Source organism: Pteronotus mesoamericanus, unplaced genomic scaffold (assembly GCF_021234165.1).
Source record: "Pteronotus mesoamericanus isolate MK-2021 breed Mesoamerican mustached bat unplaced genomic scaffold, CSHL_Meso_final scaffold_54, whole genome shotgun sequence".
NCBI classification, from domain to species: Eukaryota; Metazoa; Chordata; class Mammalia; order Chiroptera; family Mormoopidae; genus Pteronotus; species Pteronotus mesoamericanus.
Genome location: NW_026555321.1, coordinates 18,163,435 through 18,188,457, shown reverse-complemented (window position 1 = coordinate 18,188,457; position 25,023 = coordinate 18,163,435). Strand labels below are relative to the sequence as shown.

Here is a 25,023-nt window from a genome sequence, read left to right as displayed (position 1 = left end):
TTATAGTTGAGGATTTAAATACATGTGTTCAAGTTGTTTCAAATATACTTAAAAGTTTTTCAATAACTACATCAAGTGTTTTTATTTAAAGTAATTAAAATTAAACACAATTAAGAATTAATTTCCTCAGTTACATTTGCCAAATCTGTCTAGAGACTATCATACTGCACTGTACAACCCTAGCTTAGACCTATAAGGACTAACTTTTTAACAGTTTAGTTGTTCTAGACAGAAACCTAACATGCCATCTACATTACTGTCTTAAAAAAACACAATTTAGGTTTTTATGGTAGCTCAGAGCCAATAATTATCAATAAACACTATTTAGAATATTGTATAGTAAAATAACATTAGAAGCTAATGGCCATAGTTGACTTTATACTCCTGAATAGCTCACTAGTTCTCTTTTTTCCTTGTCTCTTCCCTCAAAACATATACATACCTCTCTGATAATTTTATCACAATGTTAACCCTGGCTTGATGGCAACAACATATTTTTTTATGAAACAAAGTACATGAACTTCATAGATGCTGTTTTCCTCATTATTCAGAAGCCTTTTCATGTACATTAGGATTCCATATAGATTTCATAAATTGAAGTTAACAAAGGTAAGCTAGCTGTCAACATATTACTTCATTTCTTTAGGTCCCTTCATTTTACTGATGAAAATAAAACTAATTTTGATAGTTGTTCTCAGTTCTAACACTTTATGAATTTATGTCCCTTTTCTCATTAGAGTAGGTTGATTGATGAAAGACAGGTACCAAAAGTGATGGCACTGACCATAAATTAGGTTTTTCAGCAAGTTTGACTGTGAGGAAAGAATTAATTGGGCAATGTTTAGCCCAAGAAAGGTAAAGAAAAAACAGTTAAGATCAAGATGTTGAAAGCTAATGAAATTTGATTTTCAAAAAGAAAAGGAAGAGCCCTGCCCAGTGTGGCTCAGTTGGTTGGGTGTTCCCTGTGAAGCAAAGGGTCACCAGTTGATTTCTGGTCAGGGCACATGCACATGCCTGGGTTGCACAAGGTTCTGCCTCCAGTCAGGGCACGCCTGAGAGGCAAATGATTGAGGTTTCTCTCTCACATCAATGTTTCTCTCCCTTTCTGCCTCCCTTCTCATCTCTCTAAAATAAATAAAATCTTTTTTTTCTTTTTTAAAACAAAGGTAGAGTGATATCAACAATGTGGCAGAAGAGAAAGCCCATGGACAAACTGATCCATCAACAGTACATGGACCAGTTTCCTTTGTGAGAAATTCAGAAACTCAGAAATTCAGAAAATCATAATTTTTCTAATGTACAAATACCAACACAAAGAGTTAAGGAAATGATGAAATTAGGAAACTTGACCCAAACAAAAGAAGGAGACATAGCTCTAGTAACTGACCCAGGTGGAAGAGCAATAAATAAATTAACTGACAGAGAATTCAATATAGTAGTAATAAAAATGCTCACTGAGATCAGGAGAACAATAAATGAACAAAGTAAAAATTTCAATACAGAAAAATTTTTAAAGAACCCAACAGGAATCTTGAGATAAAAAACACAATAACTGCACTAAAAATTTCAATAAAGGCTTCAACATCAGAGAAGATCATATACAAGAAAGAATCAGTGAACTCAAAGACAGATTATTTCAAATTATCCAGTCACAGTTAAAAAAAAATTAAAATCATGAAGAAAGTTTAAGGGACTTAGGAGTCACCATCAAGCAAATCAATATAAAAGACAGATTATCCAGTCATGGGAATTAAAACAAAAAGAATTAAAACCATGAAGAAAAGTTTAAGGGACTTATGAGATGCCATTAAGCAAGCCAATATACACATTATAGGGGTCAATACAATCTTTTACACAGTAGAAGATTGAGAGAAAGTCCAGAAAGCTCATTCAAAGAAATAATGGCCAAAAACTTTCCAAATTTAGGGAAGAGAATGGACATCAAGGTCCACGAAGCCAACTGGACCCCCAAAAACATGAACTGAAAGAAGTCTACACCAAAACACATTAAAATCAAATGTCAAAAGTCAAAAAGACATAGAGAGAATTTTAAAGCAGCAAGATTCCTTGTCATGTAAAAGGAATCACCATAAAACTGCAGGGGACAGATCAGCAGAAACTCTGCAGTCCAAAAGTGATATATATTATATTCAAGTGCTTAAAGACAAAAGCTGCCAACAAAGAGTAATATACATAGGTTGCAAAACTGTCCTTCAAAAATGAAGGATAACTTTCCCAGACAACCAAAGCTGATTTCACCCCCACTAGATCTGCTTAACAATTCTGAATGAAAGGATGCTAAATATCAGCATGAAAACATGGTAAAATATAAAACTTGCTAATAAAGGTACATATACAAATACAAAGTACTGTCGTACTGTAACAATGGTGTGTAAATAACTTTTAATTCTATAAAAAGATACTAATAGATACACAACATAAAAAAGATGTAAATTGTGACATCAATAATGAAGTATTGGTGAGAAGGGAAAGTGTAGAGTTTCTGTATGAGGTTGAAGTTATCAGCTTAAAACAGTTTATAATAAGATGTTTTATGTAAGCCCCATGGTTACCACAAACAAAATGCTAACAGAAGAACGAAAGAAAAAGAAATCAAAACTTATCAATACAAAAAAAGAATCATTGAAAGAAATGGCAAGACAGGAAAAGAGGGACAAAATATACAAGATAGAAAGAAAACAATAAACAAAATGACAATAGCACCTCCTTCCTTATCAATAATTACTTGAAATGTAAATAGATTAAACTAAGCAATCAAAAGATAAGAGTGCCTGAGTGGGTAAAAAACAAGATCCAATATATGCTGTCTACAAGAAAATCACTTTAGATTTAAGGACATACACAGGCTGACAGTAAAGCAATGTAAAAGGATATTCCATGCAAATAGTTATGAAAAGAGAGCAGAGATGGCCAAACTTGTATCAGACAAAATAGACTTTAAGTCATAACTGTCACAAAACTGGCAAGAGATTGATGTATCTCTCGCACATTGATGTTTCTTTCCCTCTTTCTCCCTCCCTTCCCCTCTCTCTAAAAATAAATAAATTAATGTCTTAAAAAGAAAACTGTTACGAGACAAAAAACATTATGCATATGATAAAAGGGTCAATTCATCAGGAAGATATAACAGTTACACATAAAGACAGAATTAAAGGGAGAAACAGTACAATAATAGTAGCTGACTTCAATGTGCTACTTTCAATAATGAACAGAACACCCAGACAGAAAATCAACAAAGCAGTGATCTTGAACACTGTAGATCAAATGGACCACACAGACATGTATCAACCATTCTACCCAACAGCAGCAGATTAAACATTTCTCTTAAGCACACACAGAACATTCTGCATGATAAGATACCATCTTAGGTCACAAGACAAATTTTAACAAATTTAAGGTTTAAATCATACCAAATATCTGCTTTGACCACAAGGGAATGAAACTAGTAATCCACAGCAGAGGATATACTAGAAAATTAGTAAATATGTGGAAATTAAACAACACACTCTTGAACAACCAATGGATCAAGGAAGAAATCAAAAGGCAAACTGGAAAATATTTTGGGACAAATAAAAACAGAAATATAACATACCAAAAATTATAGGATACATCAAAAGCAGTGGTTGTAAGAGGGAAGTTTATAATGATAAACAACCAGATTAAAAAAAAGGAAGATCTCGCCCTGGCTGGTGCGGCTCAGTGGAATGAGTGCTAGCCTGCAAACCAAAGGGTCGCCAATTTGATTCCCAGTTAGGGCACATGACTGGGTTGCAGGCCAGGTCCCCAGTAGGGGGCACTCAAAAGGCAACCACACATTGATGTTTCTCTCTCTCTCTTTCTTTCTCCCTTCCCCTCCTCTAAAAATAAATAAAATCTTAAAAAAAAAAAAAGAAAAAAGGAGGATATCAAACGACCTAACATCTCAAGGAACTAGATAAAGAACAAACTAAGCCCAAAGTTAGAAAATGGAAGAAAATACTATAGGTTAGAGCAGAAATAAATGAAACAGAATAGAAAAACAAGAAAAAAAATAAACAAAACTAAGAGCTGGTTTTATGAAAATATAAAGGTTTTCTGATAAACCTTTACCTAGATTATAAAAGAAACCCTCACAAACAAAATCAGAAATGAAAGAGGAGACATTATACTTGATGCCAAAGGAGAGAAAAGGATCATAAAGAGACTACATGAACTATTATATGCCAACAAATTGGGCAACCTAGAATAAATGGATCAATTTCCAGAAACACAACATACTAAGACTTAATCACAAGTAGAAGTCAGAAGAGAAGTAAAACTTACAAGGAGACTAAATTAGTCATCAAAATCTTCTCAGTAAAGCCCAGGACCAGATAGCTTTCCTGGTTAAGTCTACCAAACATTTAAAGAATAATGCCAGTCTTTCCCAAACTCTCCCAAAAAACTGAGAAGGAAGGAACACTTCCAAACTCATTTATAAAGCCAGCATAACCCTGATGCCGAAACCAGATAAAGACACCACAAGAAAAGATTGCGAGTGAATATTTCTGATGAACACATATGCAAAACTCAACAGAATACTGGCAAAACAAATTCAATAGCACATTAAAAGAACCATGCACAATGACCAAGTGGGACTTAAATCCTGGAATGTAACCGTGATTCATCATACAAAAATCAAGTAATGTGCCCTGGCCAGGTAGCTCAGTCAGAGCGCAAAGGGGAAGCAACTGATAAATGTTTTGAAATTTCTCTCTCTCCCCCCTCCCCTCCTCCCTTCCTCTTTCTCTAAAATCAATACATATCCTTGGGTGAGGATTTAGGGGAAAAAAAAGTGACACCAGACAGTAACTGAAGGAAGGATAAAAATTTAAAAATCACATGATCAACCCTGGCTGGTGTGGCTCAGTGGACTGAGTGCCAGCCTGTGAACCAAAGGGTTGCCAGTTCGATTCCCATTCAGGGCACATGCCTGGGTTGCAGGCCTGGTCCCCAGCTGGGGGCGCACAAGAGGCAACCACAAATTGAGGTTTCTCTCCCACTCTTTCTCTCTGCCTTCCCCTCTCTCAAAATTAATAAATCTCTTTAAAAAAATCACATGATCATCTCAGTAGATACAGAAAAAAATTTTGAAAAATTTCAACACACTCTCTTGATAAAACTTGCAGCAAACTAGAATAGAAGGAAATTATCTTAACATAATACAGGCCATATATTAAAAGACATAAATTCAATGATGAAAGACTGAAAGCTTTTCCTCAAAGATCAGGAACATGGCAAGTATCCTCACTCTTACTACTTCTTAACAAGGTACTGGAATTCTTGGCCAGATCATTTAGGCAAGAAAAAGAAATAAATGGATCCAAATCAGAAAGGAAGAAGTAAAACTACTTCTCTTTGCAGATTACATGATCTTATGTAGAAAAACCTTTAAGACTACACACACAAACACACACACACACACACATGCTAGGATAAAATGAATTCAGTAAATATGCAGGATACAAAAATCAGCTGTTTCTATAGTCTAAGAATTAACTATCTGAAAAGAGCATTTAGAAAATCTCATTTACAATAGCATCATAATAATAAAATACTTAGGAATAAATTTAACTTAGCATCATAATAATAAAATACTTAGGAATAAATTTAAGTAGGTAAAAGATATATAAACTAAAGTTAAAAAAACGCAGATAAAAGAAATTTAAAATGACATAAAAAAATGGAAAGATATGCTGTGTTCATAGATTGAAAGATATAGGACAGGGGAATAACTGAAAAAGAAAAAAGAAAGAAAGAATAATGGATGAAGGGAGAGCACATAGATGCAGAAAAAAAATGGGGATCTAGAAAGGAGATGGAAAAATTATCTTGAGTTACAAAGAAAGGATCTTTGTCCTCAGAAATGGTGGAGGGTTGATGTTAAGTAAATTAGTTGGTGGATGAGAACGAATAAAGTTGAAAAGGAGCAGGAGTATTTAGCAGCTGAAAGTAATGGGTTGTGGGACCAAGGCTGGATAATAACAAAAATACATAAGTGAAGGTAGTTTCAGTACAAGAGACAAGTTAAGAGGGTGTGGTCATTAGAGTTATTTGGTTAGAGGCAATGGACAGGATCATTGGTGCGGAGGTTGTTAAATTGTAAAGTATGATGTTCAAAATGTCATCTACAAAGAAATGTAATCAGCTAGATGACTAAAACATGTAGAAATGGGGAATGTGACTTAACAGACAATAGCAAAAAGAAATACAAGGCTCACCTAGAAAGATGGCATGTGTCTCAAAGATGTTTTCATAGGTAGGCAGACTAGTAAATGGAGGACTCGAAAAAAATTGACTCCACTCTCCTCCCAGCACACATACGCATTGCACACACATACACAGAATGAATGAGAATGAGAGAGAGAGAGGCATTCCCAATATATATCAATACTTAACTGTGAGTAAAGGAGCAGCTGCCACTTGGGAAGACTTCTAGAGCGGCATGTACTTATGAAAACAATGATTTTCCATTAACACAGGAGATAGAATAGGCTTTCTAAGAAGAGTGAAGATTCAAGTTATATATGAGAACTTAAGGTCTAAATCAATATTCAAATGACTGTTTTCATATTTGAGTCTGCAACCAATTATGTCCTTTCAAAAGTAAGCAAGCAGCCCTGGTTGGTGTGGCTCAGTGGAGTGAGTGCTGCATGCGAAGTGAAGAGTTGCCATTTGATTCCCTCTCGGTGCTGGCGCAGGCCTGGGTTAAGAGCTGTTCCCCAGTTGGGGGTGTGCGGGAGGCAACTGACTGATGTGTCACTTGCACATCAATGTTTCTCTCCCTCTCTTTCTCCCTCCCTTCCCCTCTCTCTGAAAATAAATAAATAAAATATTAAGGAAAAAAAAAAGTATGCAAGCAAAAAGTGTTAAGCCAAATGTAACAATGCAGGTAGTTTTCTAAAATATACCAATTACGCCAAAACTAGGGAGAAAGGGAAAAAATAACTTCTCAGCTGTTAAGTATGTAGTACTATATTTAAGAAATATTTTTGAAAGTTAAGATTATTTTCTTCAAATTTTTTATTACTTCAAGAAGAAATTGAAATTAAGCAAAAGTATTCATCATTCTGACTGGTATGAAAGCCAAACTAAAACAGAGTTTTTAAAGTTGTGTTACTTCAAAACATACTATTTGATCTGTCTCTTACTAGTATAATTTTTGGTTGGGATTTATGTTAACTACCCAGATCTCCACCAAATGACTTATATGCTCCCAGGCCCCGGATAAACACGCTTCTGAAATATAATTACATTATTAATTGCCTTTCAGCAACTTAGGTCCAAATTAGGCTCAGAGACAAATTAAGCTCAATATTACAAATAAATCAAGTGTAAAATTTTTATTTTAAACAGGCTGAATTTCTGCCCTTTCAAAAGATTGAGGAAAGGTTATTTCCAATTCATTCTGGTTTCTACAATGTGGTGACAATGAGGTAAATGTAGTCTCAAGTTACTGCACTTAAAGACTGAAGGCAGAAAATTTTCTATTTAAAAATAAGTTGCTTTGGTTACCCAATGTTTACCTTTATAAGCAATAATTACATGAGATGCCCAAGGAATTCTCATAAGTGCAGTAAGATCAGTAGCTAAAGTGTGTGCTACTTATTTCACACACAAATAGAGACTGCACGTGCCAAGTCAATTTCAAAGCAGTTATCATTTGGAAAATACTAAAGAAAATGATTCACATCTTTCTAAACTGCAGAAGGGTAGAGACAGAAATACTGAATGTAACTATTTTAAAATTCAAGTGATGACTCACTCAGAGTTAGAACATTTTTTCATATTTTTGTTTCCTTTATTAAAGAATGCTATCCAAAATTATCAAATTTTATCAGTTTCTAGTACTGAAATAAGAAAAAGGTGTTTTTAGTGTATTTGTTATGGAATTTGTTTGCATAAAGATTTTAATGCCCTTGATAAACCTGTAAAAAGCCATGCTTATAACTTAATGTTACTTCAGAGTAAAACAATATCAATTCCTTTAGATGTAGTCAATTTTTAAGTTCTTTAATGAAAAGAAGGGGTCCTTCTCAGAATTAAAACCTAGCTCGTTATTGACTGAATAGTTAAATGTTATTCATTATTATAATATTTTTGTGTTTTTTCACAATCAGAATATTAAATATTGGGAGAATACATATAAAACTTTTGACCGCAATATAATTTTAATGTGATTTTAAAATTATTAGGCCCATTATTACATAACTGGCCTTCCACAAGGCATCTGCCTTTCTGTATTATAGAATACCAAATGTTTGTTCTTTACTATGAGAGCTATCCTAAACTAAAATAGCATGTTACACTCAACTGACAAACAATATAGAGACATAAATAACAAGAAGTGAAATAAGGTGGCTCTAAGATGATTGATTCAGATATTTAATGTTATCACATAGGACACCTAGGCTCTTTGCAGCTTTTCTTTGACAGATTCAGCACAGCCCTTAGGATAATTCCCTTCATAGTCACAAGATACCTGATAGGCTTAAAGGCATCACAGCAGGCACATACTGTTGTGCAGTGGAAGGGGGACATCCCTGACATGAGACCAGAGTTGGCACACAGGTCCCTATCTAAACAAATCACTATTAGGCGGAATAGGATTACCATGATGAGCTTATATTATTAGGGACTTCTCCAAATCATGTGGGATAGAGGTGGGCATCCAAACAAAACTGGGGGCCTGCAAGGAAGGAAGCAGGTTATGGCCAATGAGTAGGCAGCCAACATATGTTACATACAATACAGAAAAATGACATCTTGGCATTTTATTTCAATAGTTTAATTTTTCCACCATTATGAATTAATCACAACACATTAGTACTGAACAATAATACTCTGAGTGCTCTAGAGGTCTATTTTTATTTTCATTCACTTACTCATTTACTTTAAATATTTTATTGTATTTTTTCCATTACTATTTATCCCCCCCATACCTCCATCCACCTGCCCCCCATACAAGCAATCACCACATTGTTGCCTTTGTCCATATTTATTTTTAAAAGGGGGAAAAAATAACTAATTAGTAATTTATCTTAAAAGGGACTAAAGGCAATCATTTGATAAATGCCACTGACAAAAAAGATTAGTATATCTTAGAATATGAAATAATAACATTATTTTGACCAATTAAAATGAAAGCTTTATCTCAAAATTGTTTTCTATTAATCTCACTTTTCTCCTCTAAGAACAAGGAGTGTCCATCTTTTTGGTGTCTCTGGGCCACACTGGAAGAAGAGTTGCCTTGGGCCACACATTAAATACACAAACACTAAAAAAAGCTGATGAGCGAAAAAGAGATTTTAAGTAAATTTACAATTTTGAGTTGGGCCTCATTCATAGCCATCCTGAGTTGCATGCAGCCCATGGGCTGTGGGTTGGACACCCTGATAGACAGAGGTCAAATTACACCTACAGTACTGAGATGAGAGTACATTCAAATCGGATAGCCAGGATGAGGGTGGATCTAAAAACCATGTCATAAGTGTCAATGAAGCTGAAAGCATTTTGTTTGAAAAGGAGTCAAGTAGAATATGACAGCTTCAAAATATCTGAAGGGCTGTGATTGTGAAGAGATACCAAATTGCATAGTTCTAGAGGTAAGAATTAGGATCAACAAACAATAACAAACAGGGAGACAAGATCTGGTTCAATGTAAGACAGTACTTTTATCTAGCATTATTTTGTCTGACGATGGAACAAGGTTGGCTGCTCATATGAGGCAGGGATGAACCTCCCGGCTAACCTGAATTCTTGATGGTTCTATGTATTTTATGTGTAGTCAGTTTTAACAGCATGCCTGTGAAGTAGTTTTTAATTGTAATTTCACAGATAAAAATCACATGGCTAAGAAGTGGAGGAAACTGGATTCTAATCCAGGTCCATCTGTCTCCAAAGCTGGCTCTTCCCACACTTCACACACCTAAGAGAAATTAAATTAGCAATTGTTAAAGTAGCATATGAGATTTCTGAGTTGGTGAAAACTGAGTATCATCTGATTTGAAGTTCCCAAAATTAAGATGCCAGAAGTGAAAAGTTATTACTTCCTTCATTTATAGGAGTACTTCCTAATTTAAGAATGCTTTCATATCTATTCTCACAAAAATGCTTTAAGATAAATAAGCTGGGAGGCATGATCTGTTGGTATTCTACCTCACAGAGAAAGAGGACAATGAAGAGGAATTCCTTCAACTTCCTTCTGGTTCACCTCCAAACATATTTGTTTGTATTTTCAACTTCTCCCCTCTGATCTTTCATTCATTCAGTGCTCATTTATTAAGAATGTTTTTATACGCCAGGTACCAAATCTCAATGACTTACAGTCTGATGGGAAGAGCTCATAGTCACAGAGGAAAAAGTTTGATTAAAAATATTCGCATTTTCTTACAGATCTTACTTTTATCAATTCCAATTCCTTTCTCCTATCACTTTCAATTATCCCTCACTGCTGTCTCTGTTCCTTCCTCTTGGCCTATAGAAAACTTCTCTTCCTCCCTAACAAGCTATCGCTCCATTTTTTTACTTCTTTCACCCTCCTGCATGCAATCTGACTCCCATATTCACCATTCCAACTGAAATTGCTGTAAGGTCACCAATAATTATCTACTGCAAAATCTTCATTTTTCTCAACTACTCTACAATACTGGATACCAATGATTTTTATTAAACTCTCTTGCTACCTCTATAAAAATTTCACCTATTTTTCCCAACCTTTTTTGGCCCCTTTCACTTGGCTTTCCTTCCACCACCTGTGGTTTAATACTGGCCTTCCTTTTAGCTCATGCTTTTTCCTCCTGGTCTACAACCTCTTCCTGGACAATCTCATCTATTTCTAGAATATCAGCCATTACCTATGTGCTACTTACAAGCCTTCATTTCTAGTCCTAACCCCCGGACTGTTTCCAAATGATCAGTGGGCCATTTTAACTGCATAATCCATATTATCTCAGATTCTGCATGTCGAAATCCATTTTATCATCCCTAGTTCACTCCCCCAAAGTGCTCTTTCTTAAAATGATTATTTATTTACTTATTTATTTATTTATTGAGAGGGGACGGGAGAGAGAAAAACATCAATGTGTGGTTGCCACCTGAGCACCTCCTACTGGGGACCAGGCTGCAACCCAGGAGTGTGCCCTGATTGGGAATCAAACTGGTGACCCTTTGGTTCGCAGGCCAGTGCTCAATCCACTGAGCCATACCAGCAATGGCCCCCAAAGTGTTCTTTTTCTGAAATTCCTAATAGTAATGGCATCACCAATACACAGTAACTCAGAACATAAAAATAATTATCTGAAAGCCTTACCATACTTCATTTCCCATTTTTAGTTAGTCACCAAATTATTCCAGAACATTCTCTCCCCTCATAATGACTTAATTCAGACCAACTTCAGTCCTCACTTGAGTTATCAAAACGACATCCTAACTGGTCTCTCTCTCAGCTCTTGGTTCTCCTTTCTCTAACTAGCCATCCATCCATCCATCCATCCATCCATCCATCCTGGTAGCAGACATAGGTTCTTTTATAAGAATGTCTTCCTTTATGGAGTACATCTGATCCAGACATATACAAGAGACCCAGGACTGGCCAGAATACCACCTCCCTCCTCCTAGCCACATGTCTAGTTCAGGGAAGAACATATCATCAAAGCCTTCCTCAGGACTTTACTTTTCTGCCAATGCTATTAAGAAAGACACTCTCTTTTCTTTTGGGATTATAAGTAAGGACAATGTAAGCAAAACAGCCTGTAGGAGGGGGGGAAAGGGCAAAGTTTAAAAAGGGTAGGGGGTAACAGAGACTCTACTGTCACCACGTTCTGGATCTAGCTCTGCCTGACCATTCCTATCAACCTGGCTAATAAATTTCTTTTTGTGTTTAAGCCACTTTGAGTTGTGATGTCTGTCATTTGTAATCAAGAGTCCTGATTAACAATTCTCTAAACTACCCATTACTTTTCCAAATCAAAGACAAAATGTTATTTGCCTGTTTTTATTTAGTCAACTAAATTTTGTTGAATTACACTATACTGAAGACATCCACCACTGCCTTGCCTTTAAGTTTCAAATATTTAAATGTACTTGCTGCAATTCAAATAGACCAGGTTATTCCATGCAGCTGTGCCTTTGTACATGCTGTTCCCTCTGCCTAGGATGCTCTCTTCCTATCTGCTTATCCACAAAATACATAGTAGGACTGCATAAAATATGGCTGCGAAAATTAGACAGGGGTTAAATCATGAAGGCCCTTGAATGCCACATTGAAGTGTGTACATTTTAACCTGCTGAATGATGAGGAGACCACTACAAAATTTTAAATCAAAAACTGACAATCAGATTTGTATCTTAGAGGCCTCATTGTGAATGTAGTGTAAAGGATAACCTAAAATGAGGTGATGCTGAAGTCAGAGAAAACAATAGTAGGCTCTTGCAATAGTCTAAGCCGAAGGCCACAAAAGATAATGAAAGGAATAAAATGGGACTTCTGTGGGGGGAAAAATTTGCCAGCTGCTGTCAATAGTACTGGTAAGTCTTTCAAAAATTTTTCTTTCTCCAGGTGTTCCTACATTTAGACAATTAAAGTGCTTTCAACTTCTTTTTAATGATGTTAAATCTTAATTTTTAAAACTAATATTTTAATATATATTTTCTTGATTATGCTATTACAGTTGTCCCATTTTATGCTCACCTTTATTCCCCTCCCTCCCGTACCACCTCTCCTCCCCAGCATTCCCCCCAACCGCCCTTAGGTTCATGTCAATGGGTTGTACATATAAGTTCTCTGGCTTCTCTATTTCCTATGCTATTCTTAACCTTTCCCTGTGTATTTTGTACAGACTATTTATACTTCCTATTCCCTGTACCTTTTCCCCCATTCTTCCTCCTCCCTCTCCCCTGCAGTCTCCATTTCTGCTAATTTGTTCCTCTTCTAGTTGTTTGCTTAGTCTGTTGTTGTTTTTTTGTTTTTAGGTTCAATTGCTGATAGTTGGGAGTTTGTTGTCATTTTACTGCTCATAGTTTTTGATCTTCTTTTTCCTGGATAAGTCCCTTTAACATTTCAGGTAATAAGGCCTTGGTGACGATGAACTCCTTTAACTTGGCCTTATCTGGGAAGGACTTTATCTGCCCTTCCATCCTAAATCATAGCTTTGCTGGATAGAGTCATCTTGGGTGTAGGTCCTTGTCTTTCATGACTTTGAATACTTCTTGCCAACCCCTTCTTGCCTGCATGGTTTCTTTTGAGAAATCAGCTGACAGTCTTATGGGGACTCCTTTGTAGGTAACTGCCTCCTCTTCTCTTGCTGCTTTTAAGATTCCCCCCTTATCTTTAATCTTGGGTAATGTAATTATGATGTGGCTTGGTGTGTGCTTCCTTGGGTTCAGCTTCTTTGGGCCTCTCTGAGCTTCGTGGATCTCCTGGGAGTCTATGTCCTTTGCCAGATTGGGGAAGCTCTCCCTCATTATTTTTTCAAATAAGTTTTCAATTTCTTGCTCTTCCTCTTCTCCTTCTGGCACCCCTATGATTCATTTGTTGGAACATTTAAAGTTGTCCCAGAGGTTCCTAAGCCTCTCCTCATTTTTTTGAATTCTTGTTTCTTCATTCTGTTCTGGTTGAATGTTTATCTCTTCCTTCTGCTCCCAGTCGTTGATTTGAGTCCTGGTTTCCTTCCCTTTGCTGTATTTTTCTTTTTTTCACTTTGCATAGCCTTCACTTTTTCCTCCATTTTGCTACCATACTCAACCATTACGGTGTGCATCCAGATTTACCCGTGTTTTGAACTGTGCATCTGATAGGCTGGCTATCTCTTCATCGTTTAGTTCTGTTTTTGGAGCTTTGATCTGTCCTTTCATTTGGGCCATATTGCTTTGTCTCAGAGCACCTGTATGTTGGAAGGGGCGGAGCCTTAGGTGTTTGCCAGGGAGAGGCAGCACGGGCTGCTGAGTTGTGATGCTGTATGTAGGGGAGGGGTCCAAGAGGGAACAGTGCCGCTTGCTCGGCTCTCAGCCGGCTTTCAGTCACTTCCTCTGCTACCCACGAGCGAATTGGGCCCTTCTAGTGCTGAATGGGTGAGTTTGAGTATGTTCTAGGACGCTGTGGGTCTCTCCAAAGGACTCTCCTTCAAGGCTGGGAGTTTGTCCCACCACCATAATCCCCACAGTTATTTTTACCTCCAGAGGTTTTCAGGCTTTCTTTTCTCACATTGGAACACTGGGTTGTGAAGTCTGTCTTGCTCTCCAGCTGTTCCTCATGGTTTACCTGCAAGCAAATGTGGGACTTCCCCGTCCTCAAGACACTGCCTTGCCATGCGTCCTCTCTGCCCCGGCTGCCCATCTCAGCTCCTCCTACCAATCTGGATGAATGTTTCTTCTTTAGTTCCTTGGTTGTTGGGCTTCCATACAGTTTGATTTTCTGGCAGTTCTGGTTTTTTTTTGTGTGTGTTTAAATTTGTTGTCACCCTTCTTTTGGTTGTGCGAGGAGGTAAAGTATATCTCTTTCAAAATTTTTAAACTAGCATTTGTACTTACAAGGATGTAGACATAAGGAAATAATGTGAGGTCTACAAAAATTTACATTATCAAGATTTTAATGAATCGTCATTGATAACAAAACATTAAAAACATCCTAAATGTTGAACAATAAAATGATTTAAAATATAGTATATATAATAATAAGAAACTGAATATTTAGAAACAAAAATTTTAAAATATGGGACAATACTCATAAAAATGTTCAGTTGAAAGACAATATTATATACAATATAATTCTATTGATGTTAAATAATGAAGATCAGAAGGATTTTTTTTAACAGCAACAATAGTAGATTAGTTAAATAAATGCCAGGATTATGGGTAATTTGTTCTTTCGTTCATAAGTGTACACATTTGTGTTTCTCTGAGTAATATCGCTCCTTAGTTATGATTTGCTAAACTCAGTTCACTACTTTACAGTTAAGAAAAATAAATCCTAGAGGGGTTAAATGACAAAAGTTCACATTCCAGTAAGCAAAAAGAGGACCAAAACTTGAACACTGCAAAGATGAGGATTCACTGTTAAGCAACAAACCTGTGAAGCCAAAGCTATTTAACCCACAGCTCAAGAGAATCTACAGTAGGCAGGCGCTTAAAGTAGAACAAGGCTGTTGAGAATTTAAACTTGCTAAGATACAATAGCCTCTAAATTCATGCTTCAAAAACTATCAAATTGGCCCTAACCAGTGTGGCTCAGTTGGCTGGGCATCATCCCTCAAAACGAAAGGTTGCTAGTTCAATTCCTGGTCAGAGCACATGGGTTGTAGCCGGTCCTCAGTTGGGGCGCCTACAAGAGATACTAATTGATGTTTCTCTCACATCAATGTTTCTTTCCCTCTCTTTCTCCCTCCCTTGCCCTCTCTCTAAAAATAAATAAATAAAACCTTTTCTAAAAAACAAACGATCAAATAGCTAGTGAGCAGACAATAAGAAGTTGTAATTTAAAATGCTTGTTTGTATAATTTTGCTTTTTACATAAATAATCCTTCAAAGAACAGAAAAGGAAATGACACTAGATTAGAGAAAGAAGGCTTCAGAGGAAGGTGTTAGGAGAAACTGATGTTTCAGAGTCCATATTTACTTTGCCCATTAAAATATAAGTGCATGAGTTATTACATCAGATTATTATGTTTTTGAATTGGGATCTCCACAACTTCATTATAATTCCAAATAAACTCTATAGACCTAAGTATTTAATTCATTCAAGCACGATAACTATCAAAAAGTCTCTTGGTAACTAACATAAAAGAATTTGAGTATTTGTGAAATAAAAGGCTTCAATGAAAGGAGTTTCTCCTAACTAGATAGGAGGGAGAATGATCATCAAGAACAACTTTAAAAGTCTGAGTTCATTTGTATTTTTCTTCCTAACACTACCAATTAAGAACCTGTGTTTTATTTAGATGACATTTAAATTACAGTACCACCTAAAAAAACAAAAAATCAAAACATCTAACAATGTTTCCAAGGTGGCAGAATAATGAATTTAAAATGATTTCTTATGTAAATTTACAGTTTGCAGAAATCAATGCAAAAGCACCATCCAGTGGTAAAAGATGAAAATTACAACTTATACAGTGATTACATTGCAAAAGGGGGCAAATTTGAGACTGTCTGGTTTCCAACATACGTTTCCAGGAAAGAAAAAATAAATGGACAATGTGACATTGACAGTATCTGTTATTTGTTACCATTTTTCCAATCATATCTTATTATTATTATCTCAAGTTCAACTTTTCTTTTTCTGACTTGCCCACCCAATTAACCAAATGCTGGACTGAATTAGGATAGCAGTATTTCAGGATTCATCCAAAGCCTTAACTGAGCCAGAGATTAGAAAAATGACTTCTAAAGAAGGAAAACTGGTGGTGGGGGCGGGGGTATTTCCAATGGAATTATAGTCAGTAAGACACATTCAAAGTAACAAGAAATGAGAGGAATATTTTTTTTTCCTTTTTTAAATTTGGAAGGCAATCCTGAAAGGCCAGATAAAGATTCACAACTGGTTAACCCATACAGAATTCAGAACTCCCAAAGAGAATACTAATTTTTGGTAATAGAAATTATTCCAATTTGAAGAACAAAACCTAATGTCTTCCTAATAATCTGCTCCCCTCCAACCAGTATACAGATGCATAAACATTTCAGCTTTCAACATTACAGCTTTTCTAATCACCTCCTGTTCTTTAAAAAATGTTTAATTTAACTAAGAACAAATTATAACAAAAAAACCAATAAAGGCAATTTTTTGTTTTGAAACAACTTTGCACCAAGCTTACTTAATATCAGATGGTATTATCACTTGAATAATAAAATATTTAACACAAAGTACAGCAAGTTGCAGCCTGATAATGGTAAAGAAACCATTTACTAGGTTATTCCTTTCTACAGAATCCTTCAATATGCCTAAATATCAAAAAAGCCCAGCAATTCTAATGGTATCAAACTAGCTTATATTATCTTCCCTACTGTCTTGCGTCTAACACCTCTTAAGTTTTATGAGCTTTTTCTAACTACTTTCACTAAAACACATGAGTCACTGTGAGTAAGGTTCCCCAATGATTACTGAATGGCTAAGCACAATGTATGTACCACAAACATTTGACATATAAGAGAATTAGCTATGAGCACGGTGATGCATACAGCTGGTCAAGAGGTGAATGAAAACCTCTCGTAATTTATTATTTTTTCAGGACAAAATAAAACTATTTGCAGTACCATTATTTTCATCTATTTAATATTCTCTTCTCCAAGTTACAACATAGATTTTTAAATTAGATTTTTAAGCCCTTTCCACTGATAATTTACTTTAATGATTACGTAAGTTGCTACATTAAGTTTTCCAGGAATACAAACAAGGCTTACCATACAGTGTCTACAACAAAGAATTTTGTCTCACACTAAGTATTTCTCACATATACATACACATGTATAAAAGTTAAGTTTAAGTTATGAGGAGGCATAAATAGCGACAACCTAATGAATTACAAGAGCTGCCTATATTACTGCAGAGACCACCAGAAAGTAACCTACCATAATAGGAATCCCCACACTATTTTCCTCTGGTGGAATCAGTAGTTGTATTGTTTGAATTCCACTCTCAGGCCTGTGGCAGAAAACAGATATCAAAACCACGAATATACTGACACTAGAAATGAAGGGCTATGTTATAAAAATAACTAGTACCTTAAAACACTGAATTATTAGATAATATTAAAAATCTTACAAATTCAGAACTTGGCTTTACCCTTCTGTCAAGAAAAAAATGATTAATCTGTATAACAAGATAGAGTTCATTAAAGGTTTTTATACATGAACCAATCCTTACTGTATTCTCAGAAGAGATTCAAAAGTAGAGTTCAAAAAGACACTGTCATTTTTTTAAAAGAAACTATTCAAATATATCCACTGTAAGAATCAATTTCATGGGAGTCTTAATCTAAGAAAAAATAAAGTATAAAATATTCAATCTATATAATTTCTGAATATTTAAAACATGTTCATTTTAGAAATATATAAATTTAAAAATCTCAATATCTCCCAAAGAGAAACACTGGTAATTATTTTATAATATATATAGTGATGATAACTGAATAGTAATGTGCTTCTCCTCATCTTCCACCACTTAACAACATGGACTTTTACCCACATCCTTAAATATTTCTCCAAAACACTTTCAATAATTACATATATAACATTACATTTAAAAGTAGTATCTTATTGTACTTAACCAACTTCCTAAGATTAAACATTTGGTTGCGGGTTTTTTAATTCTTTTTTAAAAAAATCTTCACCTGAGGATATGTTTACTGATTTTAGAAAGAGAAGAAGGGAGAGAGGGAGAGGGAGAGGGAGCGAGACAGCAAGAAAGAGACAGAGAGAGACAGAAAGAGACATCAGATGTCAAAGAAAAACATCAATTGTTGCCTCCCATATTCACCTGCAACCTATGTATATGCCCTGACCAGGTATTGAATCCACCTGCAATCTCTTGGTGTAGGTGATGATGTTTCCACCGAGCCACCCAGCCAGGGTTATGTTTTTTTTATTCTTACATAATAACTTTTACAGGATCTTATGCCAAAATGGCTTGTCTTCAAATAAATAAAATTAGGCTTAAAATATTCTGGAACCATTAATTCTCAGGTGGAATGGCCTAGGAAGAATAAGTGTCAGAATTAAGTTCCCTGTATAAAAGTATGCTACCACCCACATTTCTTGTTAGTCTGAAAGAATCATCAGTTTTTATTATCTTGGTCAGTAACTGCTATGTTCTAGCATGCCTTTCCAGTATGTTAGAAGACAGAAACCATCCTGCCCATTCTGGTGGAGAGCTATAGTTAAGGAGAGCTATAGTTCTAAACATATTAAAATTGTTATTCTCCTTTTGCCAAAACTCTTTACGAACAAATTAACCTCATAAAAAAATATTAAAGGGCCATTACTACCATATTAAAGTAACAGAGATAGCAATATTATTCATATGCCATTTGGTGGCAGCAAATACAAAAGAGAGCAAATTTGCCAAGCACTTCTATTTATTGTGTTATTAGAGAAACAAAGTTAGTCTTCCTCTAAGAGTTTCAAATGAAAAATGATGCTTTATAGGTTTCAATAGTTATAGCTTAATCTTATGTTAATAGACTCAAAACAATATCATGAAAAAATTCCTAATGAACTGATCGAAAATAATAGCCTTATATTACTACATCTTTTACAATTATAATTTGTCTCAAAAACTATGTGATCTTGATATTTATCAAAAAATGTAATTGCAATAGCTTTCATTTGTACTTATACACACACACACACACGGGTGGACAAAAGTAGGTTAATAATAATACAATTAAAAATTAATAATGCAAAAATAAATCATTTCACATATTCACAACTGTAAACCTACTTTTTCCCACTTGTGTTATGTGTGTGTAAAAATTACATATTCTTATTCTAACCAAATTCAGGTAGCCTAGCTTCCCAACCCTTTGAATAACTTATTCAACAATCATTTAATAACTACTTATGTGCTATAAGTACAGCAGTGAACAAAAGAATTAATTTGTAGCTTCATGAGGCTCATACAAAATCTCTGATATATTCCTTTCTCCAGACTTGGAATATGGGGTAGTAAAAGACCTGATTGAAAACCTAAGTATTATACAAGTGTGTGTGTGTGTGTGTGTGTGTGTGCGCGCGCGCGTATGTATAATTTATATATATAAAATACGAAAATATTAGAGTTTCCCATCATATATAATTTACAATAAAAAATACACAAAAAAAAGAAATATGAGGATTTTTTGGTATTATAATTGCCTTAACGTCTTTCTCTTCTATTGAAATATCAAGTTATTGCAAAAGAATGAATGTTTGGTGCCTTAATCTACTACTCTGTTTATTCAACTCCTCAAAATACTGACTAAAATAATTGAATTACATTAAACTAAAAAAAAGTATGTGGAGTATTTTTCACACAGAATTATCATACAACAAAGTATGTCGATCTTCTTAGTTACTTATTTATATAAAGCATTGCTAAAGTGTCTCTCATTGTCCAAGACATAAAAAAGCAGCAGGTAGGATCATGAGTGAATGCAAACTAAGACTAAAGTTGTGCATATATTGGCACATTAACGATGTAGTTGAGCACATCTGAATACTGTAAAAACTCAGTTTTCCACAGCAAGAAGGGGATGTGTCCCATTTAGAACAGTATATCCAGCTGGCTTTGCTTATTAACATACAACAGTGACAAATAATGTCATGCACAAACATTTCTCATACTTCAGCAGAAGCGAATTTTCATTTTCTTGTTTTTCTGCTTTTGTCAACAAGATAAAAGATTTTACAAGTTAAAAATTAACACTGGCAATTTCATATGGTCCAACCTAATACCAGCTATTCACAACGTAAGTTCCTTGAGGGCAGACACCTTTTCTTATTCCCGTCAAAATGACCATCTTCTAGTAAGGGAGAAAGATGAGTAATAAGTTAACAGCCAAGCAGTGCAATAGGTGCTTTGGTAGAAGTTTATGTGTGTGCATAAGAGAGGGACACAGACATACACATATAGAATGCATTAGAAGCCACAAGATATACTAGTCAATAATGAATGGTATCAGGAAAACCAGAAGCTACCTGGAAAATAAAATTAAATATAATTCCTTAGGTCAGTGATCAACATACTGAGATGTGTTTAAAGAAATATGAAAGTAACAGGAAACTAATGACTGATTTCTCTTTAAGATGAAAAACAACGCAGGATGCTCTGCTCTCACCACTCTCCTATTCAATACCCTACTGAAGTCCTATAGGGCTATAAGAAATAACAGGCAGACAATTTGGAAAAAAAGAAATAAAACTGCCTGTGTTAGCAGACACAACTGATTGTCTATGTATAAAATCCCATGGAATCTCCAGAAAAAGTTCCCAGAATAAGTAAATTTAGCAAAATCATAAAATATAATTATATTTCAACATCTACCAAGGATTGGAAATCAAAAAGTTAAAAGCAGTAGCATTTATAATAGCACTCTCAAAGTTGAAATACTAAGATATAAATTTAACAAAATGTGTGCAGAATCTCTATGCTAAAAACTATAAAATACTGATAAAGGAAATCAAAGACCTAAATAAATGGAGAGATACCACATTCAGGAATTGAAAGACTCAATATTGTTACAATGTCAAATTTTCCTGCTCTAACCTATAGACTCAACACAAACCAATCAGTCTCAGTGTATTTATTTGTAGAAATGAATAAGCCAGTTCAAAAATTTATATGAAAAAAAGGAACTAGAAGCGCTAAAACAATTTTTAAAAAGAATCAGGTTGGAGAATTCAGACTCCTACAAAGTTACAGTAATCAAGAGTATGACAATGAAAGAAGGACAGACATATAGATGTGATGGAACAGAACAAAGAGTACCGAAATAGATCCACACATACATGGTCAATTGATATTTTACAAAGGTGCAAAGGCAATTAACAGAGAAAAAAAAAAATCTTTCCAACAAAATAATCTGGAACAACTGGATAATCCTTTGCAAATTAAACCAACAACAGTAAAAAAAAAAAAAAATTAGACCTCTGCCTAACATTACACACAATGAAGAACTCAAAATGGGCCATACACCTGGATTAGATATACCCCTGAAACTAAAAAAATTCTCAAAGAAAATACAGGAGAAATTCTTTATTACCTTGGTAGACAAAGATTTCTTAGAGATAATATCAAAAGTACAATCCATATATAAAAATGACTTATTTAAATTCATCAAAATAAAGATATTCCTGCTCTTTGAAAGACATCATTGAGAATGAAAATATAGGCCACAGATTGACAGAAAATACTTGCCAATCAGATACCTGACAAGGGATTTATACGCATAATAAATAAAGAATTCATGTAACTCAAATGGAAAGCCCAATTTTTTAAATGGGAAAAAGATGTAAACAGTTTGATGTTTAACCAAAGACATACAGACATAAAGATATATAGACATTAATCACTAGAAAAATGCAAATTAAAGCACAATGAGATGCTATCATATCTACTTGAATGACTTTTTATAAAAACTGGTAATACCAAATGCTAGAAAAAATGCAGAGCACTTAAAATTCTCATATGTTACTGGTAGGAATGCAAAATGGTAATATCCCTTTAAAAAACTTTCAGTTGCTTATAGTTATTCATATAATTAATGTACAATCTAACAATTCTACTCCCAGGTATTAACACAATAAAATAAAAACTCATGCTCACCAAAAAACCTACACGTGAACATTTATACTGGATTTATTCATAATCTCCAAAACCTGAAAATAACCCAAACATCCCCCAACTAGAGAATGGAAAAATATATTGTGATAAATCCATATAACAGAATACTATTCAGTTAATAGTAAAGGAACCAATCAATGACTAAACATACCAACAACACAGACAAATATTAAGTACATTATGCTAAGTGAAAGACTACACCCTGAATGATTGTATTTCCTATGACCTTCTACAAAGGCAAAACATTAAGGACAGCAAAGAAATAAGCAGTTGCTAGGAGCTGGGGACCTGAAAAGGCTATAAATACAAAAAGGCACAAAGAACTTTTAGGGGTGATGGAAGTGTTCTGTATCTTGATTGTGGTGGTCATTACATGACTGAATGCATTTGTAAAAACTCAAAAAACTGTACACTAAGAAGAATACATTTTACTGTAGCTAAATTGTACCTTAATTAAAAAAGAAAAATAATAAACATATTAGAAGAAGCCACACAAGATTTTTTAAAACATAATCTCATAATAGTAAAAACAAAAACTGAAAAGACACACAATTTAGCAGACATAAAAAATTCATAAATTGACTATTTAAAAATATTAAATTCCTACATTGAAAAAAATATAACCACGAAGTGAAACAATGATGAGAAAAGGGAAAAACACAATCCACTATAAAAACAGGCAAAGAACATAATTAATAGAAAAGGAAACACAATATAATTATATTTATAATATAATATTAACAGAATATATTGTAAATATATAAAGAGATGCTCAATCTGAGAAATTCAAATTAAAATTACATGGACATACTATTATTCATCTCTTAAACTGCAAAGATCAGTAAGTCTGAAAATGTTGTAGGTCCTAGAGTGAATGAAGTATTAATATAATCTCTGTGGGATAGCAATTTATCAATGTCTGGCAAAACTGTGAATGCATATTTTCCTGATATGGAAATACATTTCCGGGATGTATTTTTAAGTGAAAAAGTTAAATTATGAGCTATACTATATGCTGTCTTTTGTTTAAGAAAGAGAGAAAAAGAAAACATATTTGTATTTGCTTTTATTTGCATATAGAAACACTTAAGGATACATGGGAAACAAGATTATTTATTTGGAGTGGGTTGCACAAAGTGCAAGACTCTCAGTTATAGCTTTATCTGGTTGTGATTATTAAATTATGTGAAGGTTGAAGAAAAAAGGGAGAGGAAGAGAAACTTACCATGATATATTTGCACATGACATATGTAGGTGTTGTATGATAAAGAATTTGACTGTTCTTTGTCCTGGGTACTTGGGAGCTTCTAAACCCTTGAAATTTCCTAAGTGATATGTGTCTTTATTATTGATGATAAACCTTTAGAACCATATCTCTGGGTTTATGCTAATGAGGTGACTCCTAGATTGTTCCAGATTGGGGCTGGCCATGCTGGAAACCACCACGTGATAAGAGGCCTGGGGCAGTGAGCCATGTGATGTTAGCCTGACCACCTAAACTTCTGACTTCTGGTGAAAGTAATGGGACTAAAGATCAAGTTCAATCCCATGGCCACAATTCAACACATCTATAAATCCAATATACCTATAAACTGAATCCCCAGTAAATCATCTTGACACTGAAACTGGTTGAGCATCAATATCCTGGGAGGGTGATGTGTCCAGAGGACATTGAAAATTTTGAGTCTAGGACCTTCTCAGACCTCACCACCAGTCTCTCCTTTCGGTGTTTTGATTTTCTGTTCTCTTGCTATAATAAAAGTGTAATCCTAAGTATACCACTTTCCTGAGTTTTCAGAGTCATTATAGCAAATTATGGAGCCTGAGGCGGTAGTGGGAATCCCAAAATTTATAGCCAGTTGGTCAGAAACGTGGGTGGCCTAGGAACATTAGAGCTGCAGCTAGCTGGTATCTAAAAGTGAAGAGTTGCTAAGAGGACCAAGCCCCTACTTGTGAATGCACTATAGCATGTGGTTATTCACTGCAGTGTTATTTGTGTTAGCAAGAGAACAACTTAGATATCAATAGGAAACTGGGCACATAACAATAAAATACTAAACAGCCTTACTCTTTTAAGTACTGAAGTAGAATAAACTCAAGATACTGGAGATAGAGAGGGCAAATAAAATGTACAACAGTGGTCTAGTACACTACCCACTGTGTAGATGGTGGGGAGTAACAGATTTTTAGCTATAGAATCATAAAATCTCTAGGGATAGAGAAGAAAATAATGGTAAGCTATAGTAAGAGAAACCAGGCGACTTGACGACGATGTGGCTAGAGGCAGAAGGGGCAATTTTTACATTATACCCTTTATATTCCTTTTAAATTGTGAACTATGATTGCCTGTTAAAATTAAATTAAAAAATCTACACAGATGAATCAGATGCATACCAAAGGTGAGAATTACAATGGTGATTCACTAAAAAAATAAATACCTGAAGTGTATGAAGAAAGATTCATTTTACTCTGCCAGTCTGTTTTTCTCCAACTCAAAGCTTTACAGGCCAATTAAATTAAAAATTTCTGGATGTGGAACTTAGAAATCTGTACTTTTAAATAGAAATTCTTATTCAGAGCCAAGATGTAGAACCACTGACAGGAAAGGGTTAAAAATTAAAATTAAATGTGTTTGGCTAGCATTGTGCTAGCCAAAATGAGTTGATACA

At 34.7% G+C, this 25,023-nt stretch overlaps 1 protein-coding gene across 4 annotated transcripts in view; it reads right to left on the bottom strand.

Annotated features, from left to right (window-relative positions):
- ANKRD28 (ankyrin repeat domain 28) overlaps positions 1-25,023 on the bottom strand; it is a 183,179-nt gene that overhangs the window by 118,043 nt on the left and 40,113 nt on the right. The gene's annotated exons all lie outside the window — the stretch shown is intronic.